The sequence below is a fragment of the Pleurodeles waltl genome, chromosome 3_1 (assembly GCF_031143425.1).
Source record: "Pleurodeles waltl isolate 20211129_DDA chromosome 3_1, aPleWal1.hap1.20221129, whole genome shotgun sequence".
Taxonomy (NCBI): domain Eukaryota; kingdom Metazoa; phylum Chordata; class Amphibia; order Caudata; family Salamandridae; genus Pleurodeles; species Pleurodeles waltl.
The window spans coordinates 15323429-15349025 of NC_090440.1; the positions used below are offsets into that span (position 1 = coordinate 15323429).

Consider the following 25597-nt stretch of genomic DNA (forward strand, 5'->3'; position numbering starts at 1 on the left):
TAACATTTGCCTGTATTTAAGGAAATCTGATCCTGCTGTGTAACTCCCGATCTGTCTATGTGCTGAGGTTTTGCCTGTAATTCATGAAAGACGGTAACAAAAGCACAATTTTCTATATTTTTCTACTTTTAAAAAGGAGCATAGACAGGAAATGCATTGTTTTCTGTCTGCAAAAGCCTGTAAAAACTGAAAACTAGGAATATTAATACTAATTAAGATGCTGAACTAGCTTTCCTAAAAATACATGTTTGTGAGCTCCATGTGTGTGCTTTTCGGGAAGCATATTACACAGCAGTGGCTTTAAACCGTTAGGGCCATCTATGTAAGCGGTGGAGCCCGAGTCCCTGTATCCTTTTTATAAGCTGGATGCTATGTTCCTGAAGTGTTTGCCATGCAAGAGTATCTTTTGACAAGTGGGTAGTATGGAGGGGGTCGCCTCTAGGCGCCTGGGTGGGTTCAGGGTGTGGGTGAGTGTGCACGGCTGGGGAGTTGTGAAAGCAGAGTGACCCCCTCACAGTGCCGGTCAGCGGGCCGTGCATTCAGATGACATGCCCCTACAATCCTTGGCCTCTCTGCAGAGCGCACACAGGGATCCCCACACTCGGGTGGCCTGTGGTCATGGATATCCAGACAGTGCTGAAGGTAAACATATCTGACAGGTTTCCCGGGTCCATGCGTGATGTGTTGCCTCAGTCCAGACGTTTCCCTTTGAATTCTGGGACTTGTAGTCCTGTTTTTCCAAAGGAAGAGGACTACAACAACCAGAATTCAAAGACAATGCTGGAATGGACCAGGATTTGGCCCTGGGACGCGTGGGATGGGTGGGTAAAGGACGTGGCTGTACTAGTGAGGAAGTGTCACGCATCTTGCGGGAGACCGTCACTCTCGTGTCACGCATAGCACGTGAACTTGGCAGCCGTGCGGCCCGGGTCACGGACTGTCCCCGGCTCTCTTCCGCGCCCCATGAAAGATTTGGGGCGCATGAAGTACACCCCGGGCCCGCCCCCGGTCTCCCCGCGGGAACAGGCGGTTCGGTTTCCACCCGGGACGCTGGAGGGCGCGCACAGCCGGAAGTGACGCTGGGGACGGTGACGTCAGAGCGTGGCGGAAGGAGCCGGGGAGGGCGGGAGCGTCGGTCGCCCTGGAGACGGGCCTCGCTTCCGGTTTGGAGCCGGATGTTTGCGGGGAGAGTTTGACAGGAGCAGCGGGGGAGAGAGGTGAGGGGGGAGCCCGGGGGGAGCGGTCTGGGGGCGCTCGGTGCTGATGGGCAGGGAGGGAGGAGCAGTAGGGGGGGGGGAATGAATCTGGGGGAGCAGAGGGGTACGGGCGGGGCAGTATGAATCTGGGGGAGCAGAGCGGTACGGGGGGGCAGTATGAATCTGGGGGGGCAGCGTGGGAAGGAGGGGGGTGCACGGGGCTCGGTGCTGATGGGCAGAGAGTGTTAGGATTCATGGGGTACACAGGGGAAGGGGAAGAAGGGGCGCAGCAGGGGATGAAGTGAGGGGGGCAGAGGGGTACTCTGGGGGGGAGGGTGCAGGGGATGGGGTGGTATTACAGGGGTGCTGGGGGCAGAGGGGTACTGTGGGTGCTCACGGATAGCAAGGGTTAGGGGGTGGTCGAGAGAGATGGGGGAGCCCAGGGGTGGAGCTCAAGGGGTGAGGGTGCAGGGGATGGGGTGGTATTACAGGGGTGCTGGGGGCAGAGGGGTACTGTGGGTGCTCACGGATAGCAAGGGTTAGGGGGTGGTCGAGAGAGATGGGGGAGCCCAGGGGTGGAGAACAAGGGGTGAGGGTGCAGGGGATGGGGTGGTATTACAGGGGTGCTGGGGGGCAGAGGGGTACTGTGGGTGCTCACGGATAGCACAGGTTAGGGGGTGGTCGAGAGAGATGGGGGAGCCCAGGGGGTGGAGAACAATGGGTGAGGGTGCAGGGGATGGGGTGGTGGTATTACAGGGGTGCTGGGGGCAGAGGGGTACTGTGGGTGCTCACAGATAGCACGGTTTAGGGGTGGACGAGAGAGATGGGGGAGCCCAGGGGTGGAGCTCAAGGGGTGAGGGTGCAGGGGATGGGGTGGTATTACAGGGGTGCTGGGGGGCAGAGGGGTACTGTGGGTGCTCACGGATAGCACAGGTTAGGGGGTGGTCGAGAGAGATGGGGGAGCCCAGGGGGTGGAGAACAAGGGGTGAGGGTGCAGGGGATGGGGTGGTGGTATTACAGGGGTGCTGGGGGGCAGAGGGGTACTGTGGGTGCTCACGGATAGCACAGGTTAGGGGGTGGTCGAGAGAGATGGGGGAGCCCAGGGGGTGGAGAACAAGGGGTGAGGGTGCAGGGGATGGGATGGTGGTATTACAGGGGTGCTGGGGGGCAGAGGGGTACTGTGGGTGCTCACGGATAGCAAGGGTTAGGGGGTGGTCGAGAGACATGGGGGAGCTCAGGGGGTGGAGAACAATGGGTGAGGGTGCAGGGGATGGGGTGGTGGTATTACAGGGGTGCTGGGGGCAGAGGGGTACTGTGGGTGCTCACGGATAGCACAGGTTAGGGGTTAACGAGAGAGATGGGGGAGCCCAGGGGGTGGAGAACAAGGGGTGAGGGTGCAGGGGATGGGGGTGGTGGTATTACAGGGGTGCTGGGGGGCAGAGGGGTACTGTGGGTGCTCACAGATAGCACGGTTTAGGGGTGGACGAGAGAGATGGGGGAGCCCAGGGGTGGAGAACAAGGGGTGAGGGTGCAGGGGATGGGGTGGTATTACAGGGGTGCTGGGGGGCAGAGGGGTACTGTGGGTGCTCACGGATAGCACAGGTTAGGGGGTGGTCGAGAGAGATGGGGGAGCCCAGGGGGTGGAGAACAAGGGGTGAGGGTGCAGGGGATGGGATGGTGGTATTACAGGGGTGCTGGGGGGCAGAGGGGTACTGTGGGTGCTCACAGATAGCACGGTTTAGGGGTGGACGAGAGAGATGGGGGAGCCCAGGGGTGGAGAACAAGGGGTGAGGGTGCAGGGGATGGGGTGGTATTACAGGGGTGCTGGGGGGCAGAGGGGTACTGTGGGTGCTCACGGATAGCACAGGTTAGGGGGTGGTCGAGAGAGATGGGGGAGCCCAGGGGGTGGAGAACAAGGGGTGAGGGTGCAGGGGATGGGGTGGTATTACAGGGGTGCTGGGGGCAGAGGGGTACTGTGGGTGCTCACGGATAGCAAGGGTTAGGGGGTGGTCGAGAGACATGGGGGAGCTCAGGGGGTGGAGAACAATGGGTGAGGGTGCAGGGGATGGGGTGGTATTACAGGGGTGCTGGGGGCAGAGGGGTACTGTGGGTGCTCATGGATAGCACAGGTTAGGGGGTGGTCGAGAGAGATGGGGGAGCCCAGGGGGTGGAGAACAAGGGGTGAGGGTGCAGGGGATGGGGTGGTGGTATTACAGGGGTGCTGGGGGGCAGAGGGGTACTGTGGGTGCTCACGGATAGCAAGGGTTAGGGGGTGGTCGAGAGACATGGGGGAGCTCAGGGGGTGGAGAACAAGGGGTGAGGGTGCAGGGGATGGGGTGGTATTACAGGGGTGCTGGGGGCAGAGGGGTACTGTGAGTGCTCACGGATAGCACGGGTTAGGGGTGGACGAGAGAGATGGGGAGCCCAGGGGTGGAGAACAACGAGTGAGGATGCAGGGGATGGAGGGGGCCTGGGATGAAAGAGGGGTACCGTGAGAGGTGGGGGGTATAGACAAGGAGGGGAGAGTGTTAGTGGAGAAGGTGGGATGAGGAAGAAGGGGGCGGGGGGGGGCAGGGGAGGGCTTCACCTTTCTTCTCACCACACCTGTGCCCGTTGTTTCCCGCTCACGCTGCTTTCTTAATCCTCCCATATTCATTCCTCTGGTCCGTGCTCCAGGTATTACAGATGTTGGGGGGCGGAGGTCTGATTCAATCTGCCTTTAAAAGCAAACTTGAACCACTGTCGTCCATGGCTACGTATAAATCACGGATAGCCAGGGTGTGCCCGTTAACATGAACCCTGGGCGGTGGCAGCCCGGGTGTCTGTGCTGGAGGCCGCCTTCGTGTCAGTGCAGGTGCTGCTGGTAGAAGCGGTGGCTGGTGCCAGCAGTGATGGTTTCACAGGCGCTCCCTGTGCAGGCGATGGTGCTTGTACCTTTGTAGGTGAGTGGGGGGTCTGTGCTGGAGGCTTCACTGCCGTCAAGTAGCTGGAAGTCTTCTGCCTGAATAAGTGGGTAAATGCTTTCCCTATCAGGGAGCGCCAACGGATCCATAGGAAGCGTCACCCCTTTTTATCCGTAAGGTCCTACATAAAGCCTGAATTGGACTCTTCCTAGGGGCACGCCCACCAAATGTATACCAGTATTCACCCATCCTAGCAGTGCTCCGCCCCGGAGGCCATGTCCTCTAAACATGACCTTCCATCTCTCTGGTGCGAGAGAGCAATGGTCAGCAGTTTATGTATGTTTTGTTTGTAGAGAGACCACGTCGAAACCATGACACCTGATCATATTCTATTCCACTGTAGTTGTGCTTAACTGTAAGTGCGGGGGCGGGGGCTCTTAGCATCACACGTAGCCGTGAAGTCCACTATATGGTAGAAGCTTGGGTAAATAGCGTCTCCACTGGAGTCAGATGCCTTCTTTCTCTGCCCCGACACACCCCTGACCTCGCCCAGTACAGTGCTTGCAATAACCTAAACCCATCCTCTGGTCCCTAACTATATTTAGCTCTGCAGTCTTCTCTGGTTCTCAAGAACCCTTATCCCCAAGAGAAGATCCCTGGCATCTTTAGACATATGTGTCACCCCAGTCACCAAACCGAAATCAGTCAAACCTGGGGAAAGGACTAGGTTGTGACTTAAAAAGGGATATTTGTACATTGTTTCATCCAGAGGTCTCCAACCTTTTCTGAAATAAGAGCTCCTTAAGTTCAGCAAAAATCATCCTTAGCTGCTAACATTATTGTTGTTGTTATAGTGACTATGTCGGATAAGATTACATTAGTAGTCACAATATGCAAGAGACCTAGCAGTGATCGCCTCTGTGCGTCAGGGTTCCCAGCACCAATGGGGAAAAAAGAAAGCTTTGTCAATTTTGAATGCCTCTACATGGGTAATACATAACAACCATAGCTGCAATGCCCCTGCTACTTATTACTATTATAATTATATACGTCTTTTCTATGGCACCAGTTATCACTCAAATACAAGCTTTTAATATATTTTAGAAACTCAGTCAGTTTTCTGCAAACCTCAACTTATGAGCTAAACCTCGTACAGTTCCCAGAATGTACCCGTTGTAGATGAAAACTTAGACCCGAAGTGAGGTGGCATTGTGACAGTCATTTGGTTGCCTAGGCTTGCAGAAGTTTGTGAATCATGGCCAGCCCATGTCAAGTTTCCAGATCTATCCATGATGTTCTGCTCCATTCCATGTTTTTTCCCTTTGTATTCTTGGACTTGTGGTCCTGTTTATTCCATTATAAAACAGGCTTACAAATTCAAGAATTTAAAGGTAAAAACCTGGACTGCAACAGCACATCAGTCATGGACCTGGGAAACTTGACAGCTATGTAGGTTTTGACCTTGATTTGACGCTTTCATAAGTTTAATGTCTCTTCTGACACAAATATAATAGTAGAAGGAATTTGTTTCCTGTTACAATCCACTGTGGTGGGTTGTAAGTGCTGTGTAGCTTGCGGTTTATGCCAAGATGCTGCCCTGAAGCTCCTGGCGGGTGTTTCACTTTGTAGCTGTTTACACTTAACGTGTTCATAAAGTATTCGATGATTAAGCCAGCAACAGTCCCCTGTCATCACCATGTGTACAGAGCCTCATCTCTTGGTGGCATCTATACCTGGGCGAGCCTTGTCTCTTGGATGTCATCTGCACCTGTGTGAGCCTTGTCTCTTGGGTGGCATCTGTACCTGTGCAGAGCCTTGTCTCTTGGTGCAAGCCTCATCTCTTGGTGGGATCTGCACCAGAGCGGACCCTCGTCTCTTGGGTGTCATCTACACATGTGCAGAGCCTCTTATCTTGGGTGGTATCTGCACCAGAGCGGACCCTTGTCTGTAGGGTGGCATCTGCACCTGTGCGGAACCTCGTCTCTTGGATGTCATCTGTACCTGCGTGAGCCTAGTCTCTTGGGTGGCATCTGTACCTGTGCAGAGCCTTGTCTTTTGGATGGCATCTGCACCTGTGCAAGCCTCATCTCTTGGTGGTATCTGCACCAGAGCGGACCCTCGTCTCTTGGGTGAGTTCTACACATGTGCAGAGCCTCGTATCTTGGGTGGTATCTGCTCCAGAGCGGACCCTCGTCTCTTGGGTGAGATCTACACATGTGCAGATCCTCGTATCTTGGGTGGCATCTGCACCTGAGTGGAGCCTTGCTTGTAGGGTGGGGTCTGTACGTGTGCAGAGCTGTCTCTCTTGAGTGGTTATAGCGGTTGTCTCCAAGGTCCAACGCATTTCTTCTGTTGCATAATACCCATATTCATTTAAAGGGTGGATCACTAGTTGAGGTTTGGACCACCTGTTCCTCAGATTCAAGAATGTGTGAAAGGAAAGTGATTTCACCCAAAATGAAGAGTCAAGATGAATCTGGTTCTTGAACGATGATTTTATTAAGAACAATTTCTCCAGTTTGTTCTTCAATGATAGTTAAGATAAGCATAACTCATTTTCTTCATATGTTCTTTAGAGCAAAGGGTTTGGAAAAAACACAGCCAACACATGTTTCACCCCTTATTCTGCTAAAGGTCTGGAGCTATCTTAAGGCTGCAAAAATAAATGACATACAGTGCAATGAGTCCTTAGATCTTAGAGGGTGAATAAATGTGTCCATCACCCTGTGTGAAGATTTAAGAAAAAAGAGTGAATGGAAAAACACCCAGTGACGGAGAGTTTTCCAGGTATCGTAACATTGCAGAACAGCATTGGGATAGGAACTCCTCCCCCGGTCTATGATTTTAATTTTGTGGATGCGAGTTGTGCCCGGAGTACGGTGCGTGGCCGGAGGGCCACCTGGCACCTTAACGCGCGTCGGCACTTGAGTTACTACTGTACACGAAATTTACCAGCCGAGACAACAACATGGAGGACAGTGAATTAGTGTAAAGGAGTTTTAGGATTTGTCTCACAATAAAAAAAGCTTTCATTATTGGACCTAAACGCATGTTAACATTGGACTTCATTACAGCATGGATGTCATCTCCAGAATAATTTGTACACTGTGATTGTAACTTGGATCAATTGTACTGCTTGTGTAGGATGCAGTATTTGTTAGATATCGAACATGCCTAATGGGGAACTGGGGATATTTATAACAAATTGAAATACACTTTTTTTGTAATAACCATGAATTCCACATGAGACATTGAGGGACGCATGAATGTGAATTTATGGTCCCGGGTTGAGTTCACAAAACTATTGTTTTATGCAGCAACTGTAGTCTGTGAATGAGTGGAGTGCTTGAGATGTTGTGTTTTATGAAATAGGCGGGAGCGGGTATTGGCTATAGTTCATATGTATATGTGTGATAGAACAGATATTGATTTATGTGTACCAATTATTGAATACAATAAAATAGGACAACTGATTATAAATATACGTGTTTGATGTATATATTGCATGTAATGTTGATATAGAAGTTTATATAGTTTGGTGATACAAGGAGTTGTTATTCAGAATTCAGACTAGGAGGTGGGGGTTTGCTTTTTCTCAAAGGCATCTGCACCTGTGCTGAGCCCCGTCTCTTGGGTGGCATCCGCACCTGTGATGAGCTCCCTCTCTTGGGTGGCATTAGCACCTGTGATGAGCTCCGTCTCTTGGGTGGCATCCGCACCTGTGATGAGCTCCCTCTCTTGGGTGGCATTAGCACCTGTGATGAGCTCCCTCTCTTGGGTGGCATCAGCACCTGTGATGAGCTCCCTCTCTTGGGTGGCATCCGCACCTGTGATGAGCTCCCTCTCTTGGGTGGCATCAGCACCTGTGCTGAGCCCCATCTCTTGGGTGGCATCCGCACCTGTGCTGAGCTCCCTCTCTTGGCTGGCATCAGCACCTGTGCTGAGCTCCGTCTCTTGACTGGCATCAGCACCTGTGCTGAGCTCCGTCTCTTGGCTGGCATCAGCACCTGTGCTGAGCTCCGTCTCTTGGGTGGCGTCCGCACCTGTGCTGAGCTCCGTCTCTTGGGTGGCGTCCGCATCTGTGCTGAGCTCCATGTCTTGGGTGGCGTCTGCACCTGTGCCGAGTCCCGTCTCTTGGTTGGCATCTGCACCTGTGCCGAGTCCCGTCTCTTGGTTGGCATCTGCACCTGTGCTGAGCCCCGTCTCTTAGATGGCATCTGCACCTGAGTGGAGCCTCGTCCCTTGGGTGGCATCTGCACCTGAGTGGAGCCTCGTCCCTTGGGTGGCATCTGTACCTGAGTGGAGCCTCGTCCCTTGGGTGGCATCTGTACCTGAGTGGAGCCTCGTCCCTTGGGTGGCATCTGTACCTGAGTGGAGCCTCGTCTCTTGGGTGGCATCTGCACATGTGGAGCCTCGTCCCTTGGGTGGCATTTGCACCTGAGTGGAGCCTCGTCTCTTGCACCTGAATGGAGCCTCGTCTCTTGGGTGGCATCTGCACCTGTGTGGAGCCTTGTTTCTTGGGTGGCATCTTCACCTGTGTGGAGCCTTGTTTCTTGGGTGGCATCTGCACCTGAGTGGAGCCTCGTCTCTTGGGTGGCAACTGCACCTGAGTGGAGTATGGTCTCTTGGGTGGCAACTGCACCTGAGTGGAGCCTCGTCTCTTGGGTGGCATCTGCACCTTTGTGGATCATATCTTTAATTAATAACTAGGATTGATATTTGTTGATGGTCCAGCGCATTAAGTATGGCTATCTTTCCACTTGCACCCTGTGTTTGCCATCCCAAGACAGCCCCTGCTGTGTGTCTGTGGTGTTTGTACGGGCTGAGGGAGCAGTTTTGAAGGCTACAACGAGTTTCTGATTTTTTGTTTTTAAAGGTTTTTAGAGTTTCCAGTCTGGGAGCCACTGAGAGCAGCCTGAGGTGAGGACTATCTGTTTTTCGATATCCCCAGGGAAACTGAGCCCTGGTGGCTGCAGGCAGCTGCGAGCTAATTCTGGAGGGGATTTGCTGGAGGGCTGAGGTTAGCTTACACTCTGAGCGAGTGAAAACCTCCAATAAATCTCCAAAGTTTACTTCCCCTGGTTTCAAGGCGGGTTTTCCATCATTCTCCAGCCTTGGAATGCGACTGCTAATCTGCGTCTCCTTCCAGCACCTATAAACAGACTACATCTTAAACTCACGTCCTGCTACTGGCCGCATAGCTTCCATTGATGCAGCCGGTGCAGTGGCACCGGGGCCCTGAGAGACCACTGGAGCCTGCTTGTTGCTGTATTTCACAAATGAAACAATGGCCAGGGGTCCATTTCCTTCCACGCACTGGGCCCCAATGCACACTGGCTACACCACTGCAAACATCCTTGTAGTAGACTGGAGGAGAGTGGCCCTTGGGAGCCCAGGAATAATATTTGAAAACATTCTGCCAGGACTGTTCTTCACAAGACTGGTGGAGACAAACACTAGTAAGTGAATGAAGGGAGGCAGCAGAGAGGCCTGGGAGCGGAAGTGCACTGCACGTGCAGTTAGACCTGGAGCCTGCAAGACTTGGGGTGGGCGACGGCAGGACGTGATTGGTAGACCAGGCACACGTTATTCAAAGTACGTTTACAGCATAGATCAGGGTGTGTAGTCTGGGAAGTAACAGTGATACCTTTAGGGGGTGGGCAGAAGGATTCAATACCATATAGTGTAGGCAGTGGTGTGTGGTACTGTACGGAGTCTGCAGAACACCTTCATAGTGTAAGCAGTGGTGTCTGGTACTGTACAGACTCCTCAGACACCTTTATATTATGAGCAGTGGTGTGTGGTACTGTACAGACACCTTTATAGTGTAAGCAGTGGTGTGTGGTACTGTATAGACTCTGCAGGCACCTTCATAGTCTAAGCAATGGTGTGTGGTACTGTACGGAGTCTGCAGGCACCTTTATAGTGTAAGCAGTGTGGTACTGCACGGACCCCGCAGACACCTTCATAGCGTAAGCAGTGGTGCGTGATACTGTACGGACTCCGCAGGCACCTTCATAGTGTAAGCAGTGGTTTGTGGTACTGTACAGACTCCTCAGGCACCTTCATAGCGTAAGCAGTGGTGTGTGGTACTGTACGGAGTCTGCAGACACCTTCATAGCGTAAGCAGTGTGGTACTGCACGGACCCCACAGGCACCTTCATAGTGTAAGCAGTGGTGTGTGATACTGTACGGACTCAAATACACCTTCATAGTGTAAGCAGTGGTGTGTGATATTGTACGGACCCCACAGACACCATCATAGTGTAAGCAGTGGTGTGTGGTACTATACGGAGTCTGCAGACACCTTCATAGCGTAAGCAGTGATTTGTGGTACTGTACGGACCCCACAGACACCTTCATAGTGTAAGCAATGGTGTGTGGTACTGTACGGAGTCTGCAGGCACCTTCATAGTGTAAGCAGTGGTGTGTGGTACTGTACGGACCCCGCGGACACCTTCATAGTGTAAGTAGTGGTGTGTGGTACTATACGGAGTCTGCAGACACCTTCATAGCGTAAGCAGTGGTGTGTGTACTGTACAGACTCCTCAGGCACCTTTATAGTGTAAGCAGTGATTTGTGGTACTGTACGGACCCCACAGACACCTTCATAGTGTAAGCAGTGGTGCATGGTACTGTACGGACTCCGCAGACACCTTCATAGTGTAAGCAGTGGTGCGTGATACTGAACGGACCCCACAGACACCTTCATAGTGTAAGCAGTGGTGTGTGGTACTGTACAGACTCTGCAGGCACCTTCATAGTGTAAGCAGTGGTTTGTGGTACTGTACAGACTCCTCAGACACCTTTATACTGTAAACAGGGGTGTGTGGTGCTGTACGGGCTCCTCGGACACCTTTCTAGTGTAAGCAGTGGTGTGTGGTACTGCATGGATTCCACAGAGACCTTTATAGTATAAGCAGTGGTGTGTGGTACTGTACGGACCCCACAGGCACCTTCATAGTGTAAGCAGTGGTGTGTGTACACTGTACAGACTCCTCAGGCACCTTTATAGTGTAAGCAGTGGTGCATGGTACTGTACGGACTCCGTAGACACCTTTATAGTATAAGCAGTGGTGTGTGATACTGTATGGACCCCACAGACACCATCATAGTGTAAGCAGTGGTGTGTGGTACTGTATAGACTCTGCAGACACCTTCATAGTGTAAGCAGTGGTGTGTGGTACTGTACAGACTCCTCAGACACCTTTATATTATGAGCAGTGGTGTGTGGTACTGTACAGACACCTTTATAGTGTAAGCAGTGGTGTGTGGTACTGTACAGACTCTGCAGACACCTTCATAGTGTAAGCAGTGGTGCATGGTACTGTACGGACTCCGCAGACACCTTTATAGTATAAGCAGTGGTGCGTGATACTGTACGGACCCCACAGACACCTTCATAGCGTAAGCAGTGGTGTGTGGTACTGTACGGACCCCGCAGACACCTTCATAGCGTAAGCAGTGCTGTGTGGTACTATACGGAGTCTGCAGGCACCTTTATAATGTAAGCAGTGGTGCGTGATACTGTACGGACCCCAAGGACACCTTCATAGCGTAAGCAGTGGTGCGTGGTACTATACGGACTCCGCAGACACCTTCATAGCGTAAACAGTGGTGTGTGGTACTATACGGACCCCGCAGACACCTTCATAGCGTAAGCAGTGGTGTGTGGTACTGTACAGACCCCACAGACACCTTCATAGTGTAAGCAGTGGTGTGTGGTACTATACGGAGTCTGCAGACACCTTCATAGCGTAAGCAGTGGTGTGTGGTACTGTACGGACCCCGCAGACACCTTCATAGTGTAAGCAGTGGTGTGTGGTACTATACGGAGTCTGCAGACACCTTCATAGCGTAAGCAGTGGTGTGTGATACTCTACAGACTGCAAGTTACTGAAATCTTTGTAGTGTAAACAGAGTATGTAGCACTGCACAGTGTACAGGCTAATTATTTATTTGTAGTGTTAACAGAGATCTGTCACTGCACAGACTGCAGGTTAATGATATCTTTGTGGTGTAAGCAGACTGTGGTACTGTACTATACAGATTAATTCTATCTTTGCTGTGTAGACAGTGTGTGTGGCACTGCACATATTGCAGGTTATTGATACCTTGGTGGTATAAGCAGAGTGTGTGGCCGTGCACAGACTACAGGTTAAATCTATCCTTCTGGTATAAATAGAGGTGTGTGCCAGTGCACAGTCTAGAGGTTAAATATATCTTTGTAGTATAAACAGGTGTGTGTGGCAGTGCACAGACTACCGGTTAATGATATCTTTGTGGTGTAAGCAGAGTGTGTGGCAGTGCACAGACTACAGGTTAATGATATATTTGTGGTGTAAACAGAGTGTGTGGCCGTGCACAGACTACAGGTTAGTTATATCCGTCTGGTGTAAGCAGAGTGTGTGGCCGTGCACAGACTACAGGTTAGTTATATCCTTGTAGTGTAAACAGTGTGTGTGGCAGTGCACAGACTACAGGTTAGTTATATCCTTGTAGTGTAAACAGTGTGTGTGGCAGTGCACAGACTACTGGTTAGTTATATCCTTGTGGTGTAAACAGTGTGTGTGGCAGTGCACAGACTACAGGTTAGTTATATCCTTCTGGTGTAAGCAGTGTGTGTGGCAGTGCACAGACTACAGGTTAGTTATATCCTTGTGGTGTAAACAGTGTGTGTGGCAGTGCACAGACTACAGGTTAGTTATATCCTTCTGGTGTAAACTGTGTGTGGCAGTGCACAGACTACAGGTTAGTTATATCCTTGTAGTGTAAACAGTGTGTGTGGCAGTGCACAGATTACAGGTTAGTTATATCCTTGTGGTGTAAACAGTGTGTGTGGCAGTGCACAGACTACCGGTTAGTTATATCCTTGTGGTGTAAACAGTGTGTGTGGCAGTGCACAGACTACAGGTTAGTTATATCCTTCTGGTGTAAACAGTGTGTGTGGCAGTGCACAGATTACAGGTTAATGATATTTTTGTGGTGTAAACAGTGTGTGTGGCAGTGCACAGACTACAGGTTAGTTATATCCTTGTAGTATAAACAGTGTGTGTGGCAGTGCACAGACTACAGGTTAGTTATATCCTTGTAGTGTAAACAGTGTGTGTGGCAGTGCACAGACTACAGGTTAGTTATATCCTTGTGGTGTAAACAGTGTGTGTGGCAGTGCACAGACTACAGGTTAGTTATATCCTTGTAGTGTAAACAGTGTGTGTGGCCGTGCACAGACTACAGGTTAGTTATATCCTTCTGGTGTAAACAGTGTGTGTGGCAGTGCACAGAATACCGGTTAGTTATATCTTTGTAGTGTAAACAGTGTGTGTGGCCGTGCACAGACTACAGGTTAGTTATATCCTTGTGGTGTAAACAGTGTGTGTGGCAGTGCACAGACTACAGGTTAGTTATATCCTTGTGGTGTAAACAGTGTGTGTGGCAGTGCACAGAATACCGGTTAGTTATATCCTTCTGGTGTAAGCAGTGTGTGTGGCAGTGCACAGACTACAGGTTAGTTATATCCTTGTGGTGTAAACAGTGTGTGTGGCAGTGCACAGACTACCGGTTAGTTATATCCTTGTGGTGTAAACACTGTGTGTGGCAGTGCACAGACTACCGGTTAGTTATATCCTTGTAGTATAAACAGTGTGTGTGGCCGTGCACAGATTACAGGTTAGTTATATCCTTCTGGTGTAAACAGTGTGTGTGGCAGTGCACAGAATACCGGTTAGTTATATCCTTCTGGTGTAAGCAGTGTGTGTGGCAGTGCACAGAATACCGGTTAGTTATATCCTTCTGGTGTAAGCAGTGTGTGTGGCAGTGCACAGACTACAGGTTAGTTATATCCTTGTAGTATAAACAGTGTGTGTGGCAGTGCACAGACTACAGGTTAGTTATATCCTTCTGGTGTAAGCAGTGTGTGTGGCAGTGCACAGATTACAGGTTAATTATATTTTTGTGGTGTAAACAGTGTGTGTGGCCGTGCACAGACTGCAGGTTAGTTATATCCTTGTAGTATAAACAGTGTGTGTGGCAGTGCACAGACTACAGGTTAGTTATATCCTTGTGGTGTAAACTGAGTGTGTGACACTGCACAGACTACAGAATAATGATGGTGACTTTGTAGTGTAAACAGGGTGTTTGGCACTGCACAGAATGCAGGTTAATGTTCAGTAGAAGCCATAGGGTTCCTGGCCGAGGGTACTAATGCATCCTTTTCAGAAATATGTTTGACTTCATGGCCACAGGCTCGGATCCGCTGGGTGCACTCAGCATTTATTCTTCTAAAGATGATAAAATGAGCACAGTTGACTTAAATAACCATAAAGACCAAGATACTCCAAGCGGTGAACGTGTGCCTAACATATACCATCTATATCTGATGCCCATGTGAGCTATCACATCAGCACAAAAGCTTGGAGTTTGTGAACAGGAGATTTGATTGAGGAAAGATACTTGATGTTAAGATGTGACTTAGAAAGAAACTTTTTTACACCATGGTAAAAACATGAGTGTCAAACCAATTGTGGGTGTATGTGTTCCTTTGTGATTAAGGTGTTAGGTCATTGAATATATCGCTGTTTCACATTTATGGGTAATGGGTGTAAGATTTCACCCCAGTTTAGAATTATATTGAAAATACAGGTAGGAACTGGTAGAGGAGCGCTGCTGTGTGCTCCACAGTTTCTATTCATTTTTAGGTTTGTCGTTGTACACGCACTCTGTCACTCATCCTTGCATTTATAATCCATGACAATGTCATTAATGAGTGAAAAGGCATTACAGTTGTCAAGTGCTTCCTATATATGCGGCATAAACTCTTAATATACACGGAGCCATAATATAGTCTATTAAATCAAACATAGGGGAGGTTTTTGCATAGGGCACGCCCTGAACTCACGTATTTGAATGTGCTCTCACATGTGATAATGAATTAAAAGGGAAGCTTGGTGAAACCTTTGCCTTAGATCACACAAGTTGGTCAAGCGAGGAGGCCGACATTTTAAGAACCTTTAAGTGGTTTTCAACCAAGTGCTCCACTGTTTTCGTTTATCCTGAATATGTTGTTAAATAGGTTTGATGCTTGTTTTATTATTGTTTGGGGGTTAGCAGGTGAGTGGATGGATTCATGGGTGGGTATGTGGTTGGGTGAATGGTTGGAGACTGTGTAGATGGGTGAATGGATGGATGTTGGTGCTTAGTTGGTGCTGGGATTGAAATGTCCAGTGCAAGGTACACAGACATATTCCCTGCCCCGAAGGCCCGGCTACATGTAGATCTGATATTCCGACTTGTATGTTGGTTTATGCTAATCTAAGCACATGCACAAGGCCTGTACCTGACCCCGTGAGGTCCTGAATCTGACCTGTGACCTGGAGGGGCACACCAAGCATACCCCCTGCATTGGGCACGGATCTGCTGTCCCAGTGATGGACAGCATACCACGTGTTGGAATCGATTGCTTGACCAGACCTTCTTATCCCTGCCATTCAGAAGGTGGCCACCAGCACCTCTCCTGGAAAGCTCAGCTGCTCTGTGGATGCCAAGAAGCCTGTGCCGGCATCCTTTCTGCATGCTGAGCACATGCGTGTGGCCCACGTGCAGTATTAATGCTTCGTGTGCACGTGGGCCAGAAAAGTGAAGCCAGTGGGGCTGTTCTATGGATGCCCCTGAATCTACCAGCTCAGAAGGGCTTTGTTCCTTGCTGGCGGGGGCTGGGGGCTGAAGCTTCACCAGTTTCATCACAAACACAATGCACTATGTCCCTCAGGTGTGCTCTAACCGGTTACTGTACATCTCCTCGGGGCGGCTCAGCAGACACAGGAGGAAGCGCAGCGTGTGATCCTCGGCGGTTATCCGCAGCACCAGAGGCCTTTCACAAGAGACAGGAAGGTGCGGCCGGGGCAGGGAGAGCTGCACGGAGGGGACAGGGGGGACCTGGCGAGGGACAGGATAACATTCAGCCGAGCTGACCCTGGTGGGCAGAACACGAGGCTCCGACGTGCTCAAGGCCGGGCAGGGCGGCTGCACTCTTCCGCCAGTGGGGACACGTGTTAAATGGGCTGGTGGGAAGCGGATCTGGGGGTGTCATTAGGCTCTCGGGGCGCAGGGATTGTTCACCGGTGTCATCATGCAGTCAGTGTGGCGTGGAAGCAAGCATCTGCAAGGCCAGACCCAATCTTACACGTCCCTCCATCTCCAACCACACGCCCCTGGGCCATCACTGCACGTGTCCTGCAGCCTTCTTGTGAAGTGTGTAATCTCGTGAAGTGCTAAAGTAGAGACTTACACCCAGACACAAAAGTGAAGACCACGAGGGCCCGGGTCAGGCGACCTCGGCCCCCACCCGGTGTGTGGCCTTTAAACGTCTCTTCGGAGGCGCTAGCGTAAGGCGCTAGATGCACGCTGAGTGCATGACCGTATCCTGTTTTCCAGGTAGATTTTTTTTGTATTTTATATTTGTGACTGTTTTGGTGTGTATTCTTGACTATATTTTCCCCACGCGAGGAGTGTCGCAGTGCTGCTCAGGTATTGTTAGGTGAAAAGTGGTCCATGAAACGACCAGAATAGAAGTCTAGTTCAGCGAGGGTCGTGGGCAGAAAGTGGTGGGTTTTGGCAGGTTAGGAGTCTAGTTCAGCGAGGGTGGTGGGCAGAAACTGGTGGGTTTTGGCAGGTTAGGAGTCTAGTTCAGCGGGGGTGGTGGGCAGAAACTGGTGGGTTTTGTCAGGTTAGGAGTCTAGATCAGCAAGGGTGGTGGGCAGAAACTGGTGGGTTTTGGCAGGTTAGGAGTCTAGATCAGCAAGGGTGGTGGGCAGAAACTGATGGGTTTTGGCAGGTTAGGAGTCTAGTTCATCGAGGGTGGTGGGCAGAAACTGGTGGGTTTTGGCAGGGATGAACAGGTTCTGCTGTGTGAGAGGGAGGGCAGAGTAGGAGTCCTGTTATGTTTGTGGTGGTGGGCAGATAGGGGTGGTTTTTGGCAGGTATGAACAGGCTGCACTATGTGAGTGGGGGCAGGCTAAGAGTCCTGTTGAGTTGAGAAGTCAGTGATGGCTTTAGGCAGGTATGAACAGTCAGTGCTATGTGAGTGGGGGCAGGCTGGGAGTCCTGTTGAGTTGAGAAGTCAGTGATGGCTTTAGGCAGGTATGAACAGTCAGTGCTATGTTTGGGAGGGCAGGCTGGGAGTCCTGTTGAGTTGAGAAGTCAGTGATGGCTTTAGGCAGGTATGAACAGTCAGTGCTATGTTTGGGAGGGCAGGCTGGGAGGCCTGTTGAGTTGAGAAGTCAGTGATGGCTTTAGGCGGGTATGAACAGTCAGTGCTATGTGAGTGGGGGCAGGCTGGGAGTCCTGTTGAGTTGAGAAGACAGTGATGGCTTTAGGCAGGTATGAACAGTCAGTGCTATGTGAGTGGGGGCAGGCTGGGAGTCCTGTTGACTTGAGAAGTCAGTGATGGCTTTAGGCGGGTATGAACAGTCAGTGCTATGTGAGTGGGGGCAGGCTGGGAGTCCTGTTGAGTTGAGAAGACAGTGATGGCTTTAGGCGGGTATGAACAGTCAGTGCTATGTGAGTGGGGGCAGGCTGGGAGTCCTGTTGAGTTGAGAAGACAGTGATGGCTTTAGGCGGGTATGAACAGTCAGTGCTATGTGAGTGGGGGCAGGCTGGGAGTCCTGTTGAGTTGAGAAGTCAGTGATGGCTTTAGGCAGGTATGAACAGTCAGTGCTATGTGAGTGGGGGCAGGCTGGGAGTCCTGTTGACTTGCGGGTGATGGGAAGACATTGATGGTTTTTTGAACAGGCAGTGCTATGTTTGGGAGGGCAGGCTAGGCGGCCCTTGAGGTTATTTGGTTGTTTGTAGGCTGGTTTTAAGAAGTGGGTGTTGTGTTTTTGTAATACTAGAAGGGTGCCACCTTCCTGAGGTGGATGAGGTCCAGATGCGGGTGCTGCCATATTGAACATTGTGGCCTGGTATCGTCAATTTGTTGTCCCAGCGGGAGCGGGGGATTTTGTGGTCGCCCCCTCCATGTGATAGTGTGAGCAGTGGAGTTTTCATTGTGTGGGTGTGATATGGTCTCAGAATTCACATCTGGTGGGTATCTATGTGGACTCTTTGGAGAGGGTGGGTGGGAGCAGGTCTCTATTGTATGTCAGCAAATAAGGAAGGCCTAGGTTGGGTGCCTGGAGATGCATATGGAGAGGGACACAAAAAGTTGGGGGTCTCCTGCAGAATGTGACCAGGGGCCCACGAGGCTTCCATATCTCACAGATGTTGATGGGCTTCATACTGCATGGTGGCCCACCATACACCTCAGCGGGAGGGACTGGTGCTCTCCCTTTGCCCGAGAGCTTCCATTGACTGCTCTCTCCCCACTTGCAGTCCCTGCACAGAGTCCAGAGGCCTGTTTGACCTTGATGTTTCTACTCCCCAAACAGCAGCCCACACCCTTACTGATTTCTGTGACGCCACAGTCCTTCTAATGTCCTGTGTGCACTATTTGATACTTGGTGTTATGTACATTTCTGTTTGCAGTGTTAGACGGCGCGCAAGATAAATGAAGCTATATGAAGCCCCCAGTTGAGGAGACCGTGATAGATGTAGGCACTGAGAGGGAGGTAGAGACAGACGCCTGTGAGGGATGCACTTAGTGTGTGTTGAGGGATGGGTGATTTAGACAAAAGTGAACTGAGATTGATTATGAAGGTATGTAGAGAAGTAGAGATAGAGAGCTTAAAAGACAATCTGAGGGTAAAGAGGTGAGGTAATAAAATAGAAATAACACATACAGATTATGTTTCAGATTCATTCCTATTAACTGCCTGATAGTGTGAGTTTAAAGGCTGTGGAGGCCTGGCTTGCATATCAAGGGGCAGATTCATGTGTTTTGTGCAGCACAGCAGCCGAAGATTGCTTAAGATTTGTACTGGGTATGCTCCCGTCCGATAGAAAACCCCATTCCTAGAGGCACTCTTAACATTACACTCACTGTATATGTGTTGTACAGTGCAGCACAACTGCAGTTAGTGGAAGGTTAGCAGCAATTATTTCACCATAATAGTGCCTGCTTCATGAAGGTGTTTTTTTTGTGTTTTATTTTTACTTAAAGCTTGGTCTGGCTATTGTAATAAATCAGGCTTTACGACAGAAACTATGAATGCTTGTGCTAATCTATCCCAGTTATACCTGAGTAACACTCCTTTAATGCAAAGTAACATAAAACACTACATGCGCTGAGAAAAGGGCACCTTTATAGCACAAAATAACCTTTGTGCTGGAATTAAAAAGCCCTTGCAAGCGTTTGTGTATCACTTTCATGACTCTAATGCAAATCCTTGGTAAATGTGGCACAAAGGATATGATAAACATGCTCGGCTGTCAAATTGGAAAAAGAGGCTGGTTAGGTCTTGCGTAGGATAGTGCATGCACTGTCTGTTGGGAGACATAGCCTTATCTTACAGTGGGCTTGGAGCCCGCCTATTGCTTACCATTGGTCACTCTCATTTGCTTGTTTCTTATTCGTCAAATTCTATAGGATTTCATGCATCTACTTGTGTTGGGTCCCTATCATGAGCATCAAGGCCACTGCTCAGTTATCATCAGGCGCAACTTTTTTCTTTTTGTTTAAGCACTTTGAGAGTATTAGTGTGTTTTCCAGCTGGCCCCTTGGTGTACTTTTCTTCCTCCATGTTCCTCGTTCTCGCTCTTCTTCAGTTGCTGTCCCTGCTTCTCCGCCATGCCCTAGTCACTTTGCTCCTCTACTCCCCTAACTCGGTCCACCTGTCTGCTTGCTTCCTTTGCTTCCCCAGCACCCATCACCACAGCCCATCCCACCCCCCCCCACCACCGACCGGCCCACTGTTGTCCATGTGGTTCCCTATATCCTCCATCCATCCTTTGTTGGATTGCTGTTTTCCGAGTCCTGTCTGCCACTCTCTGTTGTCCACTTTCTGTACCGGCCCCTCCCACCCACCCTCAGTTGTCAGCTCTGACTGATGTGCAGGGAGCTGGAAGATCCGGTTTGGACGCCAGGTGCTGAAAATAAATATTTAGTTTAAGGACTGAGGCCACAGGACTTCTGGCAGAGGCTCCAGCGCCTGGTGCCTCCTTCAGCTGCTGCTGCTTCCTTTCAGTTCAGCTCCTGTTTGTAGTAGCTCAGAGTTTACTTAAAAAGAGTAGATGTCAATGGGGGCCCACACACAACTTCAGAATGTGCCCCCCTCCTCATGCAAAAATAATAGATGATAGACGGAATGCTGAACAATGTCAAACATTCACCCCCAGTCACAGATCTGGGACTAAATCCTCCCTGGACCAGAAACAAGCATCTTGGGACTGTTTTCGGGTTATCAACCCGCTCAGCCAGGCTAGCTTGAGTCCAATGGTATACCAAGAATGGGACCCATGTCCTGGCATACCCACTCAGGACGACAAATGCAAAACAAGCATTTACAATGCAACGGGTCTCACGTTTGCTCATGTTAGAGCTGATCGCGTTGTAAACTCCTAACCCGAATTTTCACCTATCGAGCAAAAGTGCATTTATGTACATAACCCGAAAAAGTGAAATTAACTATGTAAAGCACTCGACTTCTGCCAAGCGAGATCGCGCTCGTAAATTAGAGAAAAAGAAGTCCATGAGCCCGATGGAAAACAGCGAGCCTTGCATGTTTTCTGTACTTGGTCGCTGCGCTCGAGAAGGGCTAGCCACCGGAAAAGGCATGACGTATGCGTGCCTTCGACTAATGAAAGCAAGCTGATTTTATTAGGCAAGCCCACGAACCAATAAAAAACACTGACGTGAAGTTGACAGGGCGCCGAGCCCTTTTCTAAATACAAAAGCGTCTCGCTGCGATACGCATGCGCAAGCGCATGCAACGCAGGCTCGACCCTAAAGAACGGATGATGGATTGAGTGGTGAAAAATGTCAAACCTTCACCCTTTGTCACAGATTTGGGCCTAAATTCATTGTTTTTGCTCACCACGCCATCCCAGTTTGGACCGTGCCATATGCAAATCAGTCTTGAGCCTACTCCCCATGGGAACATTCCAGCCTGAACTGCCAGGCCAGGTCCTCCCTGGACCGGAAACAAGCATCTTGGGACCGGTTTCAGGGTATTACCCCTCATCTGGCAGACTAGCTTGAATCCGGTGGTTTAGCAAGCACAGGACCCACGTCTAGGCATACCTTTCTTAGGGGGACATCTGCAAAAAAACAAAAAAAACAGATGATGGACGGAATGAAGAACAGTGTCAAATATTCATCCCCAGTCACAGATCTGGCCCTAAATTAATTGTTATTTCTGTTTCCATTCCCTCCTCATGTTCCACTATGCTACCTCATGGTGTCTCATGCATCTCCTTTCTGACACAACATGCCTCATCCTTCTTCTCCACCTCATGACATATCCATCTCCTCCACCTCATGACATGCCTCAGCCACCTGAAGACATACTTAATCGATGTCCTCTACCTTATAACATGCCTTATCCATGTCCCCCTGCTTTCTTCCGCCTCATGGCATGCCTCATCCATCTCCTCAACCTCGTGACATTCCTCACCCATCAACTCCACCTCCACTGCCCGACCTGCCTCAAACCCTCATTCCACCTAATTGCTTCCTTCATCCATCCTCATGCCCCACTACCTCGTGACAGAGCTCTCTTTCTCTCTGACTAACGACCTGCCTCACTTCGCCCTCCAGAACAGCTCTTCCTTAAATCCTTCTCTTAATTATTTCTGCAAATTCATGACATGCTTTGAACCTCTTTTGCACCTCATGGCAGGCTTCAAAGGGGAGAAGGAAAGTTTTAGCTGTAGCTTGGTGACAGCTTTGGGTGCAGCTTGGGGGGGGGGAGTACATTTTTAGGTGCAGCTTGGAAGGGGATGAGGAAAGCTTTAGTGGCAGCTGCAGCTTTGAGGAAAACTTCCGGGGGAGCAGCTTAGAGGGGGACAAGAAAGGCTGTGAGTGCAACTTTGAGCTGGATGAGAAAAGCTTTGGGGGTAGCTGCTGCTTGGGGGGAGGTTGAGGAAAGCTTTGTGTACAGCTGCAGCTTGGAGTGGAAAAGGAAAGCCTTGGACGCATCCCCAGCTTGGGGAGGGGCAAGGAAAGTTCTGGGTGCAGATGCAGCTTGCAGGGAACAAGAAGGCTTTGGGTGCTGATGCAGCTTGAAAGGGACGAGGAAAGTTTGAGTGCAGCTGCAGTTTGATGGGTTTAGGAAAGCTTTGGGTGCAGCTGCAGTTTGGGGTTTAGGGAAGCTTTGGGTGCCGCTGCAGTTTGGAGTGGACGAGGAAAGCTTTGGGTGCAGCTGCCGCTTGGAGTGAACGAGGAAACCTTGGACGCAGCCTCAGCTTGAGGAGGGGTGAGGAAAGCTTTGGGTGCTGATGCAGCTTGAAAGGGGTGAGGAAAGGTTTGGGTGCAGCTGCAGTTTGATGGGGGTTAGGAAAGCTTTGGGTGCAGCTGCAGGTTGATGGGGGTTAGGAAAGCTTTGGGTGCAGCTGCATTTTGATGGGGTTTAGGAAAGCTTTGGGTGCAGCTGCAGTTTGGAGTGGATGAGGAAAGCTTTGGGTGCAGCTGCCGCTTGGAGTGAACGAGGAAAGCTTTGGGTGCAGCTGCCGCTTGGAGTGAACGAGGAAACCTTGAACGCAGCTTCAGCTTGAGGAGGGGTGAGGAAAACTTTGGGTGCTGATGCAGCTTGAAAGGGTTGAGGAAAGATTTGGGTGCAGCTGCAGTTTGATTGGGTTTAGGAAAGCTTTGGGTGCAGCTGCAGTTTGATGGGGTTTAGGAAAGCTTTGGGTGCAGCTGCAGTTTGGAGTGGACGAGGAAAGCTTTGGGTGCAGCTGCCGCTTGGAGTGAACAAGGAAACCTTGAACGCAGCCTCAGCTTGAGGAGGGGTGAGGAAAGCTTTGGGTGCTGATGCAGCTTGAAAGGGGTGAGGAAAGATTTGGGTGCAGCTGCAGTTTGATGGGGGTTAGGGAAGCTTTGGGTGCAGCTGCAGTTTGGAGTGGACGAGGAAAGCTTTGGGTGCAAGTGCACCTTGGAGGGGACGAGGAAAGCTTTGGCTGCAGCTGCAGTTTGGAGTGGACGAGGAAAGCTTTGGCTGCAGCTGCAGTTTGGAGTGGACGAGGAAAGCTTTGGGTGCAGGTGCACCTTGGAGTGGACGAGGAAAGCTTTGGGTGCAGGTGCACCTTGGAGTGGACGAGGAAAGCTTTGGGTGCAGGTGCACCTTGGAGTGGACGAGGAAAGCTTTGGGTGCAGGTGCACCTTGGAGGAGACGAGGAAAGCTTTGGGTGCAAGTGCACCTTGGAGGGGACGAGGAAAGCTTTGGCTGCAGCTGCAGTTTGGAGTGGACGAGGAAAGCTTTGGGTGCAGGTGCACCTTGGAGGGGACGAGGAAAGCTTTGGGTGCAGGTGCACCTTGGAGGGGACGAGGAAAGCTCTGGCTGCAGCTGCAGTTTGGAGGGGACGAGGAAAGCTTTGGGTTCAGCTGCAACGTCAGACCTTGAAAAATTATAAAAATGTTACTAGACCTGCAGGTCAAGTAACTTGAATAATCTTCTCAACCCAACTGAAATGTACTGACCCATAAACGGGTCTCAAATTGTGTATTCCTAGGCGATTAGTTTAAAGAGCCGCCTTTTTCTTCATTCTCACATACGGATGCACCTTCAGATATGTGAGCTCATCATTTTTGCTGCACAAAAACTCTTTTGTTTGATTAAATAGACAAAATGTTTGCTACATGTATAATAAGAATCTAGCCCATGCATAAGGGACAAATGATCCATGACTTGCCTCTTAATTTACTAATAGCATTCCCATCAAGGCAGGAATGTTTCTCAGTTTATGTTTAAACACTCACTTTTAATAAATATGTTACTAATGCATGATGTGGTATCATACTGTCATTTACAGAAAGTAAATTTCCAAGAAATGTCCAAAAACCTTCCCACTAACTTGCAGCTTTACTATAAAGCTATATAGAGTATTAACAATAATCTGTGAATATCGGGTTTCTGAAAACTTATTTATGTTTTGCACATCACTAAGTAAAGAGTTCTGATTTATTTTTGTCCTTTTTAAATAATTTATTTCATCACACATAAGTACAAAAAAGGGCTTTCACAACTACTGAAATATATTTTGAAATGTCTGTACAGTTGACCTACTGTGAAATTAAAGACTTTATGGTGTCAGGTTTTTCCTAATAAACAACATTTAAATAGCTCTTTTTACAGCAGGTCAGAGACGTTGACCTTACAAAATCCTGGAACTCTGCAGTAAGATGGGAAATTAATTGCAGGACAAACTGACATTTGATCTCTGTCTCTCAACACAGCACAGATGTGACAACATAAGATTTAAAGGGGTCTTTATTGCTCCTTTACTTTCTGACTGAACAGAACACCTGTTCATTGTCAACTGGCTGGTAGGGGGCCAAGAGGACCTAAAAATAGCCTGATCTGATAAAGAAATGACACCACCTGAATGGTAGGGGATGAGGAAAGCTTTGGGTACAGCTGTAGCTTGGGGTGAAGGAAGAAACCCTTGAACACATCCCCAGCTTGGGGAGGGGCAAGGAAAGTTTTAAGTGCAGATGCAGTTTGGAGAGGGAAAGTCAGCTGCAGCTTTTAAAGGGGGGGGGGGTGCGGGCGTGCGGGCGGGCAAGTAAATGGAAAGAAAGACCAGGCTATAGACCTGTGCAAGGCTTTCTTGGTTAAGCAAAGAGATTTGAGATGGATTGTTTTGTGATTTGGCATTTGAGATTTTGTCTGGACTGCGAGATGATTACATGTAGGGAGCACTTTTACTGGTTGCATAGCCAGATTCTGAAGCTGCTGCAGCTTCGAAATGGACAGATCTGTGAGGCCTTGATAGGAGTTACAGTAATCTAGTGGGCTAGAACACAGTATCCCACAACCTGTCCTGACCTCTTTCTAGGTATAAAGGTTCAATTTTTTCTCAGCATCTTTTCTTTAACTGGGGGAACCCAGTGGACCATCAGTCATTCTGAGTCAGAGGTAGAAAAGACAGCTTCTGAACATCTATCGAAGGTTCTTCGTCATCAGTAGGACAGGAGGAGGCCTGAGATGTAGGGGACAAAACTCTGCAGGACCGGTCTCGGGATCAGCTCCTATAATTAGCGCCACTGTCTTATCTCTGTTTACTTTTAGCAGATTGTTCAACACACAACAGTGGGCGTCTGCAAAGCATGCTTGAACTCTTCAGTTGAGTTGGAAGAATGCGGATCACATTTAAGAAGCATCTGCACAGTGTTCTATTCGATTATGTAGTGAACCGAGATGAGACCAGAAGGTGGCTCGGTGTACAAGTTAAACAGAATTTGGAAATCATCCTGGCCTTGAGGCCCCCTAAGGTAACAGTGTATCATGAGATCAGTAATCAGTAAGCACATCTAACTGGTAAAGAGGCAGACCATGGCTGGCCTTCTGTTTGTTAGGAAAGAGGGAGGCCATGCATGTCCATCTGTTAGGAAAGAGGGAGCCCATGCCT

At 49.9% G+C, this 25597-nt stretch overlaps 1 protein-coding gene across 2 annotated transcripts in view; it reads left to right on the top strand.

Moving 5' to 3' along the window:
- The first annotated feature begins 1093 nt into the window (after window positions 1-1093).
- ARHGAP1 (Rho GTPase activating protein 1) overlaps window positions 1094-25597 on the top strand; it is a 159048-nt gene continuing 134544 nt past the window's right edge. Inside the window, exon 1 of one of the 2 annotated variants that reach the window (XM_069221697.1) lies at window positions 1094-1217. The gene's annotated coding sequence lies outside the window, so the exon portion shown is untranslated. Of the gene's footprint in view, window positions 1218-4031; window positions 4139-25597 lie in introns of those variants that run through there. The other variant, XM_069221698.1, reaches the window with a different exon arrangement.